At 41.7% G+C, this 14,877-nt stretch overlaps 1 long non-coding RNA gene across 1 annotated transcript; it reads left to right on the top strand.

Moving 5' to 3' along the window:
- Nucleotides 1–227: 227 nt before the first annotated feature.
- Nucleotides 228–6,495, top strand: LOC135987383 (uncharacterized). The gene is made up of 3 exons (XR_010605995.1): nt 228–478; nt 623–692; nt 2,346–6,495. It is a non-coding gene; the product is annotated as an uncharacterized LOC135987383 (long non-coding RNA).
- The last annotated feature ends 8,382 nt before the right edge of the window (nt 6,496–14,877 follow it).

The raw sequence follows: 14,877 nt of genomic DNA, 5'->3' as shown, positions 1-14,877 counted from the left end.
CCACAAGCACACCAGAAATTATTGCCACATCCCTTGCTGAGCTGACATGACCATCTGTATGAGCTCTCAGAGCCTGCTCAGCACTGCTAACTTAGACCTTATTTGTAGTTTTCAAACCACACCCACAAGTGTGCAGAGGCACATCTGTCCATCCTCTGAGGTAACAGCAGTGGCTGTGTCTTTAAAACAGGGAGGCCAGGTGGGTTCAGCTCATGTAATGTCAGGAGGAGCACAGTGCGGTGCAAGAGAGAACACTCTTCATTCTCCCCCCATCTCTGCCCATGTCTGTAAAGACGGAGGGATTTTCTCCAGGCTATGCAACTGGGATATTTAAGACTCTGGGATTTAAGTCCAGGTCTCCTGAGCTTTAGGTTGATGTCTTCAAATCTGGGCCCCTCAAGCAAAAATAAAGGAAAAGAAAGAAGGTGATTTATGGAGAAATTAATCAGTAACAATACTTGGTTGGATATTAAATCAGGTAATATTCCCTATTAAAATCTCAGCAAGGAAAGAGTATTAAACAGATTGTCTAGAAGAAGATTTAGTTCAGAATATAAGTTGAATGCAGACTCTGCTATACCTGGGATAAATTTAACCTCTAGCATTCTTTTTCACTTCACAGACTTCACCGTAGTCATGACATATGGGATGAGGCAACAGAAATGTGGCAAAATAGATGGGGCTTTTAGAAGGTAAGATGCTGCCCTGTATCTTTGTTTGAACAGAACTGGTCTATAACGCCTTCTTCAGTGCATGGCAGTTATGGGCTATTCCAAATTGGCCAGACTTATAGAAAATGGCAAATAGATGCAGTAGAAGGGGAAAACTTAAAAAAGGAAAAAAAAAAAGGCAAACCCAACAATTTACAATAATGTTGAGCGAAGTAAATGAAATTCTTAAGAACAGATGTTACTTAAAATTCACAAGCACAAGTAAACGTTTCAGAGAGTAAGGAAGTTTACCATTTAAAGATTGTGTTGAAATTCAGAAGCCAAGGAACAGCAAGCAGAAGAGATGCTGTATGACTTTTTGGTGAGGCTATATGCCTGGATTCATAGATGGTAGTTCCTACATACTGATTAAATGTTCTTTAAAAAGTTACAGGCTGTATAGGACATCCAGAGTCATTTTCTGTGGTCAGAGGCAAACAGCACAACACTTCAGATTTTCTGCATCTTATTTTACATTCTTTAGATTCACTGTACTACATAAAAATGTGATAGTTTGCATATAGGGAGTTGTGGTTTTGTTCAGATCTGTGGTTTTTGCATCCTGGAAGTCTTGTTTTGAGAGCAAATCTTGTCATTCCAAATTGATTACACAAAAGCTATAGAGTAGGTTATAATTTCCATGGTGTGTGTAATATGTGGTATAGCTGATTGGGCCCTCAGAAATTGTGGTAGACCCTCCAGCTTGCTAACTTCTTAACTCAGCAGATCACAAGCCTTTAGATATATATATGGTCCATAACAAGGATGGTGATGTTATTACTGTAGGTCTAATTAGATACCCTTTAATGTTGATTTCAGTCAAAAATCTCAGAGATGCATTTAATCTGGAGTTGGTTCTTTTCCAGATTTCTTAAAAAAAAAAAAAGAAAAAAAAAGAAAAAAAAGAAAAATATTTATTTTGTAGTTCTGCCATGATTTAAAAAATATCACTAAATACTTGTAAGAAATTGCAGACTGGAGAGAATGAAAATAAAACCTCCCCAGGAAAAGGAAACTTACACCAAGTTACAAAATAACCCCTCTGCATGAGTAATTGGATCCTAAAACGTAATGAAATGTTGGTTGAATGCTGTGCTGCATACCGAATACTCCCTTTAACAAGCTGAAATCTGAAAACAGTGGAAACACAGGTCAGAGTTTCTGCTCAGAAATATAAGAACAAGTAGCTGCATTAGAAATAAGTTTCTCATTCATAAATATCTTTGTGATAGACATTGTTTTGAAGAGACCATTTTCATGAGCAACTGGAATCAGAAAGGAAAAAAAGCATCAAATTAAAACCTACCAGGCCTTGAGGGAAGTGAGACATCCCATTAGGAGAATGATGTTTTTCCTCCTGAGACAGTGTTGTCACTTGTCAGAAATTAAGAAGAGAGAGAGGAAGTAGAAAATGCAATTTATACTCTGGCAATAAACTTGAGTTGGAGAATTTTTAACGGAAATATCAGCTCTCATAAAAATAAAATAAAATTATGGGTGAGTTTGTTCACAGTCACTGGATCTATTAATAACACAGACTCAGGTTGTCACCACTCTGAAAAAAAAAAAAGTCAAAGATGGACTATTATATTAATACGTTTACAAGAGATCTACCTCTTCTTTGTCTGTCTCCAGCTCTGGAGTTACCCGTGCAGTGTGGGACTAGGATGGATTAGGCAGAAAGTGAAGCTGGACAAGATTGTGGTGGCCCAGACCTTCCTTAACAGCAGAAAAACCACTGAAAGCCTAACAAAACGTGATTGTTACTTGACTAACCTTGACACAACAGTGGGATGCTGAGAGAAAGACAAGGTTTTTAAATCTCGTTTCTGTAAGTGAGGAGCAGAAGCATGATGAACAGTTGCAGGGTAGAAGGACTGTCCTATGCATTCTGCTCAGTAGTCATGTCCACCCGTATGTCCCAGCTTGCAAAGTACCACACCAGTCCTATGGGACTTGACTGACCTCTCTACAAGGAGAAACTTCAGTATCTTCTGCTGATGCCTGGAGATAAAACATAGGGAGAAACAGCTGCTTTAGGCCCAAATATGCTTTATAAAGTCCTGAACTCCACTTAGGTCTCAAACTTCACTGTATTAATAGGATGTTATTTAAAACTTGAACTGTATTTTCAAAATTGAGGCAAACACCAAGATGAAGGAATTTGAGTTTCTTCTCATCATTCATCCCCATGACAAGTTGAGGGACATAATTGCAAAAATCTCAGGAAGAGAATCTTACCAGACTGCTTCCATAAGTGTGGCAGATTAACATCTTTTCAACTAAAGTGAGTGGATCTCCTCTGAATTTTGCTGGCTGGCTTTGTGACACCCATGTTTCTTTTCCACAAGGAAGGAAAGTAAGTGAACCTCTTCCTGCACAATGAAAGCCCCATTTATCAGAAATTGTCTTTGGGTTGATAATTTCAAATTTAAACTTGCTACAACAAAGAGAGGTCAGATCTCTAAGCATTGTCAGACACTCAGGGCTCAGTTCTCCTGAACACAGGAGAGTATCCCCTCATCCTCACCCCCTGCCCTTATCATACGATGGTTTGGGTTAGAAGGAACCTTTAAAGGTCATCTAGTCCAACCCCCCACAATGAGCAGGGACATCTTCAACTAGATCAGGTTGCTCAGAGCCCCGTCCAGCCTGGCTTTGAATGTTTCCAGGGATGGGGCATCTGCCACCTCTCTGTGCAACCTGTTCCAGTATTTCACCATCTTCATTATTCATTATTTTCCTTACATCTAGTCTAAATCTCCCTTCTTTTAATTTAACCATTACGCCTCGTCCTATTGAAACAGGCCCTGCTAAAAAGTTTGTCTCCATCTTTATTATAAGTCTCCTTAAATACTGAAAGGCTGCAATAAGGTCTCTCAGACCCTTTTCTTCTCCAGGCTGAATAACCCCAACTCTCTGAACTTTTCTTCATAGGTGAGGTGTTTCATCCCTGTGACCATTTTTGTGGCCTTTCTCTGGGCCCTCTACAACATGCCCACGTCTTTCCAGTGCTGAGGACTCCAGAGCGAGATGCAGTACTAAAGATATCCAAGTTTTTGGTCCAGAAATGTATGATTCTCTTGGAGGTCCTATTTATATCTGCTGGTCCTGCATGGTAGATACCCTCTCTCAGATATCGTAAGATGTCTGGAGTATCTGTGTAGGAGCAACTGAATCAAACCCATTAAGATATTTGTCACAGGATTTTCAAAAATGTTTTGTTACTTGTCTCCCACTGAAAGTCACTGAAGTTGTATTTGAATCATGAGCATCATCAGCAAGCTAAATAGCTGGCCTGACGTACTCTAACCTGTCACTGTGCAGCTGTTGAATATCTTGCATAATTGCTGGTGCACGTGTACTAGATAATTTGCAAGACACCAGGAAAAGTGTAGAAATGTATGTATGGGCAGGATAAAACACAGGAAGAGCATAGGAATTTTTCACATCTCAGTCTTTCCTCCCAGTCTAACTGTGGATTATTCCTTGCTTGTCCTTGCCTGTCTGTGTTTGAGAAATCAAAGAGAGAGAAAGAATATATTCCCAGGGCACCATCACTTAGTGGCATTAGCTCTACTTAGTGGCACTGAAGAGAGCAAGAAGGTCTCCTCAGTCCTTTCTCTATCCCTTTTCTTCTTGAATTTCTCTCCATTCAGTAGCAGGGAGAGATTATGCCCTATTGGTGCAGAGGCCATCCTTCAGCAGGGACAAAATTATGACCTGTTAATACTTCTTGAGGAGCTGTGGCACTCATGATAAAGAGCCAAGGTGTGCCCCCAGCTGCCTTGTCTTTTCCCCTTGCATGTCCTCCACAGATTTATGACCTTTCCTGGTATCACGCACTGCATCTGTGTCCCATTGAGGACCTGCAGCCTTTCTCCCTGGATACTGAGCCTGTGGCTCTGCAAAGTTTCTTCGCCACCATTTGTCATTGATGCAAGCTTCCCTTGCACAAGATGGGATGACCCCTTGAAGGTACAGGAACCTTTTGAATAGGTTGAATGAAGAAAGTGCATTCCTTGGTATGGCCTTGGCTTTCTGCTGCCCTGTCCGGCTCTGCCCAGCTCAGCCCCAGAGATGCTGAGCTTTTAGGGAGTGCAGGCTGGACTTTGGCTCCCTGGAAATGCATATAAATCACTGTTGATACAAGGGAAAAAACAGCACTCCACAAAAATGTGTTAGCATCTCTTCACTTTCGTTCTTGCAAATATTTTCCCTCTAGAATAATGGAATCATTTACACTATAGGGATAATGTGAAGTAAGCAGACAGATTCTACCACTCTAACAGATCCATACATGAATGAGAGACATGTATTGTTTCTTCACTTTAGCCCTTTAACTCAGATTTCACCTCAGTTATGGTTAACAGATTGTGCAGCATGTTGGAAAGCAAGGGCGAGCCTATGTAACCATATTTCCTACCATCAGACTCTGCTAAATCAGTTTCCTTCAGATGAGGATGCCTGGACAGAAGAAAGAAAATCTGGGAGTTTTCTCCTCTGTAACAGGCAGAGCACATTCTCACTCAAGGGACACCAGGTTCCCCGCTGGCATAAAGTCACCAACTTCACTGGAGCTCTGTCAGTGTAACACAGCTGAAGAGCTGGGCCAAAACACAGTCACACATCCAGACAAATAAATATTTAAAAATGTTTGTACCTAGTGAGAGAAACTGAGGGGAGAGAGGACTAGCTGTGCTTCAGGCATTGAATGTATGGATATGTAGGAGTTGCTATTAAGCATCTGTACCTTTGGGGCTGTGAATAGGATCTCCTTCACCTCTGGATTTTTTTCTTCTCTCTCTTCTCCTCCCCCCACCCCAACATGTTTGGCATTTGGAAGTTTTGAAGTAATTTCCTCCCTTGGCCTCACCTGGTATCTCAGCTGTCCCAGAATCTCCTCCTGACCTCAGTGTTGTGTTTTCATTTAAAGTCAGGGATGTCTATAAATGTCAGCAGTACAGAGCAATTAGAAGTTTGAAAAGGGCTGTAACATAAACCAGCATTATAGTGAAATGGATACCACCTTAAGCTGCCTGAAATTCACTTGCTGTTGGAAAGACAATATCCTGCCATTCTCCCATGGTGGCCTTCAACTGAACATACTTGGCTGAGGGTTGACCCATTATTAGGATAAGTCTCTGCATGGCTTGAAAAAATGAAGAAACACAGGGAGAGAGAAGCCAGCAAATTGGGCTGGTAGTTAGCCAGCTCTGGGCAGAAATGTGACACTGGATTAGGTCTTAATAGCTGTCTGTGGTGCTATCTGTGAAATCCAATGCTCTCCTTGTTTCCCTGCATTGCAGGGCAGAAGCATGTGGGTAGATGCTAAATGAAATCCTCTCCCTTTTTTTTTTTTTTTTTGACTAATAGCCTCTGAAACATACCTCCTGTACCTCTAAAAATAAACATTCATTGCAATAACAATTTGGTTGGTTAACAAGGTCCCTTTTTTTCATATGTCATCATGCTATGTTAATTTATGATGTTTCTGAGCAACTCTGTCCTTGTCCCTCCAGTGCACACGTGCTGCTTTCCCCCCCTGCTCTAAGTTTCTATATTTAAATTCTACTTCTGCCTTCACACCAGCTCCATTAAAGCCATTCAAACACCTTCAAAATTCAACATGCTCCCTTCCGGTGAAGGAGAAAGAAAGGGATTTTCTGCACAAAATGTGTTCTGGATTCAACAACATGATCTTTCCTTTTTCCATGATGCAACCTAGTGCAAAAGCAATATGGTAACACACTCTGAGCATCCAGAAGTAGGTGCTAAAGCCAAGCAGGACAAAAAGAAAAAAGCAAAAGCTCCGAAGTGATCTATTCTATAGTTTTCTGAATAAATACATATATACTGCCTAATGGATATGGGTATTCTTTTGTGGTACTTTGGCTTTTCTCGAAGATCCCATACCACATATTCGCCTTAACACATTTAATTCTAAATCAGACCGGGACGTCCTGATGCAAAACCCTGCAAAGTTTTGCAGCAGAATTTGGGTCAGGAAAGGTTTTTGAAAGGATGCTCTAGCAAAGTGGTAGATTTCAGCATGGCCACCATACCCCACCAGTGACTGTCTTGAGTTGGTTGCTACATGTTGTGCTGTACTGTCCCAGGACTGTCCCTGGTGTGTATGGTTGTATGCTACTACAATGTGTACACTGAAAAAAGAAAGTACAATGATATGTTACAAAGGTTGGTTTCAGAGCACGTGTTAAAATTCCCTAGTCAGTATGATACCATTTTAACATCTGTAATAGAACTAGTCCTCTACAAGAGATACACAAACACGCCACGGCCTGTGAAAATATCAGAGGTGTCAAGGGAAAACCAAAGTATGAGGTTGACACTGGAAAAAATTGTAATTTACTACACAATGGTTGGTGCAAGTTCTTGTTTCAAGCAGGATTCACTTCTAGGAGCAAAACTTTGTGGCTCTTTAGGGTACAATATGGCTGTTCCAGTACATTTAGAGTCAACCTGAGATGTTTTGCAAGCAGCATGGTGCTCAAGCTTTATCTCTGACCTTAGCAGTCCTGTTATGAAACTTAAAATATACGTCATCTCAAGCAAATATGTTGCTTACACAGAGAGCATGTCTGCACAGCAGTATAGTGTTATGCTCCTCATTTACACAAGGGTCAAGTCCACCTTTGGGAAAGAGGCTGAGATGCAAAAAGACTATTAAATGTGTCTAAAAATCTTTGCATATTGTCAGCTGAAGAGAGAGAGGTGTATGAGGTCTGGAACAGGAAAAGCTTAGCACAAAGAGGAATAGAGGCCTTTATTATAATTTATTTTTCAGATATAAAGTATAGGTAAGCCCTTTTGTTATTTTTATGGACTCTTGAAAGATGTCTAACCCACCCACTCCAATCTCTAGCCTCCATAGTACCTGGCATATATCTCCCACTGTCACTAACAGTTTTTTGTTATGAGGGAAGTTGGGAACCCTGTTATTACTGACTGCAAACTCTTTTTCAGCTTTTGATATACAGCCATCCAAGAGTTCACTCTATGGCTCTATAAAGAGCCACTTCTAAATATACAGACATTCATGGTTCACAGACCTTTATAAATGAGTTTCAGAGTCTGGATACCGAAAACTGAATGATCCTCATGCTGTGAGTTAGGTTCTTCAGGGAACATAACCTTGCCAAAATCCTACTCTGATGCTAGTTCTAGATGAAACTCCTTTCTGAATCTGTTCAGCAGGATGCCTCAAGGGAAGGATATTTGCTGCATGTAACCAAACTGAAAACATAGAGGAATAACTCCTTTTTATATGGGCTCAGGAGAATCCTATCCAGCTGTGTGTCAAAACGTGGGCCCATGGAACCTGGATGCTCAGTTTAGTACAGCTCCCAACTCCCACACACCAGTTCAAGAGCTGCCAATATCATGTGAAACACAGAGTTTTCCATATTACAGAGCCAAATACTATGTCCTATATGAAAAAAAAAAATGAGACATGGCTTTTGCCACATTTTTTCAGCAACCACTTTCCCAGGTGCCCATAAAATGGGGTCTTGGAAAGGGACTACAGAGCATATGGAGACTTTCTAGAGTGGTAGAGCAATGCCATGCTGAACAGAGCACGAGCGCAACCAACTCACTCCAAGAAACAGATGTGAGGCAGAACTGATTCCTGCCACCACCCTGCCCACAGCACCCAAGGTCTTGCAGACTTGTCTGGTTCCCACCAGCATGCATTCCCTTTGGCTTCTGGTGTTCAGCCCAGAGGTTGCTTCTGAGGAATGGAGGGCAGGCAGTGACTCAACACATTTACTTAATTTCTGTTGCTCTGTAGCACATATCAGTACTCATCAAAAGTCTTCGCTACCAGCATTACACTCTCAGGGGCATTAGCTTGATATTTAGCATGTGTTTTACTGCCTTTAGCTGCTGTAGGACAAGGACATGGTCAAATGCTTTCCAGAACAATGGCCTAATATGAAGGACAGTTTTAACTGATATAAATTAGTGCACCTCTGAGGAATACTCATTTGCTCCTTTGATTTGATTACGTTTAGTATCTTCATTGCGACAAAGAGATTCAACCATTGGGGTAAATTCTGTTCTCGGATATGCCAGTGTAAAACTCAGCAAAAAGTGGTCATTTCAGCCTTACATGGGCATCACTGAGAAAAGGTTTCAGCCACAACTTACAGTATTTCTCACAACACCAGCTGCGCATTAGCCACAAAACCATCTCAGAGATGCTTGGATTTGTTTCAGTGGTAGATGAAAACAGGTAATCCCTTCTATACAGATGATTGTGTGGGAGGGCTTTTTTTCCCTTTCCATGGGAAAACCTCCATAGGGCTCTAAACCATCTTCTTACTTGGGACTCTGATTCTAATCCTTCCTACATGACTTTATACCACAGTGAGTACAAGCCAAGCCCAAATCCGTATACAGCAAGCCACAAGATTGTGCAGCAGAACACCACCAGTTTGCAGGCCAAACGCGTAACAAAATGTGGGATGCCCATAGACCACCTGATTACCTTCTGGAATGAGCAACATGACTGGCAAGAGAAGGGGCTGCAGCACGTGGCACTGTGCTGGGGGAAAATGTTGAGAGCTCTTCAGCCTTCTCAGGGGAATATTTCCAAATGCTCCTAAGGAAAAGTGGGCTGAATTTCCTGGGAGCTCAAATCCATTTGAGCTCTACTAAAGTCAGTGAGGCTCTGACGGGATATATCAGCATAAAATGTGAGTCATAGTACCCCAAAATGTATAAAAGTCTTTTCTCGGCTTGTGGTTAAAAATGACACAAATAAGGAAAATCACAGCCATTTCAGTTATGATCTTGTTTCTGTAAATTCTGCATGGCCATTCCCCAAGTCCTGTATTCATAGCAACTGACTGTTAATACACAAGAAACAGAAGAATTATTACTGGGTTTATAATCATATATGTCATGCAGATAAATTATCTGAGAGATCTACGTCTGTATCACTAAACCAGAGTGCCAAAGATGTGGGACAATGTGGTTATAGAAAAGTGCATAAACAGTGACATAAACCACTGATACTTTTGTTCAAAGAAACGGAGATGTTATATTTGAATATGCTATGTGGAAACAAAACAAATAAATAAATACCTTTAAACGAATTCTTGGCTTCTGCATTTTTAAACTGAAGAGTTTGCATTAACTAACTTATACACGTTGTCTCTGGTACATTTTAAAAAGACAAATAATAAGGGAAGGTCATATACATACTTTAATCTATTCTCTTGGAAATCTGACTGCTAGTGGACAAGAATGCAAGATAAAATGAATGAAAACCTAACTTGGGAACCTTGAGCAAATTCCTTGCACACCACAGTGGCACTTTATTGCATAATTAAATTTATTGTAAAGGTACTTTATCTTCATTACACATGACAACTTTATTTTTTTTGCCCTGCAGTCTTCTCTTCAAGTCTTTAAATTCAGAGATTCTTGCTTCTCCGGATTTACATGCACATGCAGTTTAAAGAATTACAGAAGTGATTTATCTGGGAAGTGTCAGAGTATATTTTTGACTTATGTCTCAATCAGAGTTGTCAGGCAAGCGCAGTTAATACAATGTATTGCAGTCTGGCCCATTACTTACCGACATGAACGTTAAATTCACTGTGTGCCATACTGTTTCTCTCTGCCTGGCTACACAGCTACCCTGATTGCATCACCATAAAACAAAATAAGTCAGTTGTAATGGACTAGTACCAAATAGTCTTTAGCTATCACATACCAAAACAAACAGCACTGAATTTTAGAGCTGAACAGTGATTTCTCTTTGAAATCATCAATGCAGCATTCTAGCAGTATTCAGAAGGAATTCGTTGTTCAGCTACTCTTGGTGAGTGAGTAAATTACACCAGGGGCAGAGGACTATAGGAAAATAAAGAAGGAATCGACCTTCTGGGATCCTGTTTGGGTCTTTAATGGAAATGTTGGAGAGGAGGGAAGAGAACCAGAAACAGAATGTGGGAGGGAAACTGATACCAAGAAGAAGGGCAGGTGGAAGGAAGCTGCAGCCAGGGAGGAGCCCACGGCAGTGCTGAGCAGAGGATAAAACACCAGGACACATCCCACATAGAGGAGAAGATGCCCACTATAACTGTCCTGATGAGAGGTGGGGAAAGGGATACAGACAGGCAGAGAGGGTGGTATAGGCATCCAAGGGACCTGATCTAGGGAGAGGGCAGTATAACACAATCCTGGTTCCCCAAAATCTTTTGGAGAGGATGTAGGAGCTGCAGACAACAGCTGAAGGGAGGAATCCAAATTCAGAGCAGAGCAGCAGAGGCAAAGCACCAGAATGGCATGTGTGAGGGGTGGACAGGGCAGAAAAGAAAGGAGTTAGCATCTGTGTTTGGAGGAGGTGACAAAGGAGGTGAAATGAGGTCTGGGACTGTGCTAGGGAGCGGGAAGGAGATTTGCTGGAGAATAGCCTGATGGTAGCACAGTGATGAGCCATGGGGAAGGGTAGTGGCAGCAATGCACTGAGGGCTGAGGATCTTACAAGGCTGAGAGTCAAGATGGGACAAGTAAGAAATGGGAAAAGTTTTTCAAAGAATGGGAAGGAATGTTGTTTAGGTCTGGCACAGGAAAAGCAGGGGGGAACAGTATCTCCTCTTTCTTGTGACAGCTGTTCCTTGCTAAGACATTGAAATTTCCTTATTTCACTATTTTTCAGCCTGTAATATTACACACTAGCCTGGTTTTCCCTGGCAAAGTTTCCAGTTTCAATCTTCAATAAATAAGTATGGCAGAGCCCACAGGTGATATTTTCCCAGACTTTTTGATAAGTTTGCCTGGGGTCTTGCAGTCAAATAAAGGACATGCTCCGTGGTCTGGAGACCTTACCTTCTAGGTGGTATTTGAGTGGGATTTGTGGTTTCAGGAGAGTCCTACCAGGGTCTGAACAGACATTCCTCCCAACCACCACGTCACATATTTGACAGTCTGCAGTTCTGTACCAGATTTGAAATCTGATGCTTAGTTGTGAGTTCCTGGGTTTGGACCAGCGCTGGGATATTTTGGACCTGCTTGACGGATTGTTCTGTTCCTTTCTTTTGGCAAAGCCAGCATTGGGGAGCACAGTGATCAAACTGCCTGTGCCTGCACTGAAACACAGCCCTGTGACATCACATTTTCCAGCTTGCTGAAATACTAACAGAAGTTGCAGAGCTCGCAAGGAGGAAGGGCCCCCTCAATTGCTTTCACTGTGCTTGGTATCCCATCCCAGTGCTTGCGCTCTGGGAAGAGCAGAAAGGTTGCAGGCTGTGAAAATAAAAAACCAAAAAGAGTGAAAGCTGCTTAGACTGGATTCCTCTGCTCCATTTATGCCCTCTTCTGTCACATGGCATTCATAGGGGTCATGGCAACAATGGGGGTTGTGGCAGAGAGCAGGAGTATCCCATTTCTTCTTCCACCGCATCCAAAAAGTAGTAAAATACATTAATGATTTATGCAATGTACTCGGGGGTAAGATTGTAAATTACTGTTTATTAGAATTAGAATCGCTATAGATGAGATGGTAATGGTTTCTATTTCAAAGCACATTAAAACCTACAGCAGTGATGTCTGTGGCAGCCCAGACCTCAGGAAGCTCATGTTACCTTTATAACTACAGTCTTTCTTTTGCTTCCTTTTTTGTATAGCATATGTTTGACATTTTATTTTTATATTACAGTTCAGGGAGTCTTTTAGTGAAGCCTCATGGCTAATTCTGGAGGACTGAAGACATCCAAACGTTACATATCCAACTGCGCCAACCACCTGCTACATCTCCATGACAGAAGCAGGGAGGTGGTATCAGTCTGGATTTGCTATTTGCCTTTTGTAAGCAGCATGTGGGAATCTGAAGAAACACCCATACGGCTTATGTGTGCATGACATATCAGCAGCCTCTCCTGGGAACAAATGTCAGCTCTGTTTACGAATGTAGGTTCAAATGTTGGTTATAATAGCACGGTTGGTATTGCTACCTCAGAGATGAACTCTGATCAAACCTTTTGTGGTTTCCAGTTGCAGCTGGGTTGTGTTCCCTTCTCTTTCTCAAAGTTTTGGGAGAGGACAGGTGTGGGTCTTTCTACAATGCTCAGCAGTTATAATAATATTTATATGAGAGGGGAGACATTTATTAACGTGCTCCCACTGCAGCAGCACCTATGTAAACAGAAACCCCAGAATGCCAGGAACTGCAAGAGTAGGTGTCTGACTACAGTGCCTGTCTCCAGGGACCCCTTGGCCCAGCTGGGCAAGCAGAAAATGGAGGAGACACACAAGAAAAGACTCTGTGGACTCCTGGTGACTGAGCAGGTAGTGTGGAAAGCGAGGATCTGGGGAAGGCAATTCCAATTCACCAGATCTTGAGCCACAACAAGGGTTTACTGTCACTGGCCAAACACAATCAGTCCTTAAACAACTCAAATAAATGATTTTGTGTGAATTCAAAATAAAACACTTCACTGTCAGGCAATTGAATTCTTATCTCTTACTTAAAGCGGTGGCGTGACATCAAAATAAAATTGGTATTCTGAAATGACAAATTAAACTCTTGTCTTAATGCTACTGAAACAAAACATTGAGACTTTAGAAATGCCTGCACCTTCCTCTCATCTTTTTGACTGAAGCAAGTCTTTCAGTTCATAGCTGCATTACAAACCAGATATATTTTATATTTATACTTTATATTTGCCAAAAATGCATTCACTCAGGTCTACAGATAGCGCTCCAGTTTCTGGAGTCAAATCAATGAAATGAAACATTATGTTTAACTTTTTAAACTGTGTGGTATATGCAAGCTGAAATATCCAGTACAACTCAGTTACTATGCAGGGACCACAAAGAAACCTCCCTAACAGCCTTATAGCCCATCTTCCTTGCTCCTGCCAGCAAGGATCTGATGCCCAGTCTGATAAGTTTACTTTTAGCAACCCCATAGCTCCATATCAGAGCATGAATAACCAATATCAAAAGCCACACCAAATGGAGGCAAGGTGAGAAAGGTCTCTCTGTCTGGTGAGACAGAGCAATGATGGGTGTGTGTAGCTCTCACATGGGGGCTTCAGCTGCTTGCTTTGGCTGTCTCCTGCTTGGCAGACATGTCTGCGTGGTGGGCAGATCATTGGCAGCACTAGATGATTGCTCAGCCCTCTGCAGTAGCCTGATCCCCACTTGTTTGTGTTGGGTCACAACAACTTGACATGGGAAGGATACTGATAAACTGGGTTCAGATGGAGCCCTCTGAAGGGTCTCTCTGAAGAGTCTTTGCATTTCACAAACTGAACCATAGCGGGATGTAAGTGACAATCCAGTGTGCTCCCATAGAACACAGAGTATCCTCTTCTCCCTGTGTCCTTCTCCTCCCCACCCCAACTTGTCTCGCTTCTAAAAATCGTTCTAGAAAGGTGACAGTACTGGATCTTGATCTTCTGCTTTTCATTGAAGTTGATTTTCTAATGACTTATAAAAAACTATAATTTAAAATATGCATCAAAAGTAATCCAAACTGACTCCTCTTTAACCTGATGCTTAAATGTGAGAGAAGGCACCTGTATTCAGCAAAATGGCAAAAGCAAAGTCTGACTAAATCTCTGTGATGTTGAGAAGGGCTGAAGTAATGGACCATGCTCTTCCCTAAAGCAGCTCTTCCTCTGCTTCTCCATATTGCTGCATGATGTTTAGCATTCTCCATTTGTCTAAGCCCCTCAGGGTATGCAGCAGGCTCCCTGGCACCCAGGAGGGAGCTCCCCCTCTGCTAGATTAACTCTCCATGGATAGAGAGGAAGTTTCTGGTGTGGTTTTGTCTCCATGACAGGTCAGAAGATAATGAAGCCTTTAATTCTTTGTGGCAAGGAGCGAACAAGATCAATTGTGGAAAAAGGGATCTGAATGGAAAATGACTGCAGAAGCAGCTTCATATTGATCAGCGTTTAATAAGGGCATCTTTAAAAATGCTGGCAATTTTTCTAGGGGTGAACTAATCCACGTTATGTTACTGGAAGTCAGTAGCAGCAAGATGTCAAAGCCCAGGAGGACAGAGCACAGTCAGTTAAGTCTATTTTTTGAGAATTACCAGAAGATTTTCAGACGAATGGTGATTTTGTTTGTGTAAGAGCAGAACAATGCAACAGGTAAAATTTTCCTTGGGAAAGGAGTACAG

Source organism: Caloenas nicobarica, chromosome 3 (genome assembly GCF_036013445.1).
Source record: "Caloenas nicobarica isolate bCalNic1 chromosome 3, bCalNic1.hap1, whole genome shotgun sequence".
NCBI classification, from domain to species: Eukaryota; Metazoa; Chordata; class Aves; order Columbiformes; family Columbidae; genus Caloenas; species Caloenas nicobarica.
Note: the sequence above shows the minus strand (reverse complement) of the source record. Positions and strands in the feature narration are given on the sequence as shown.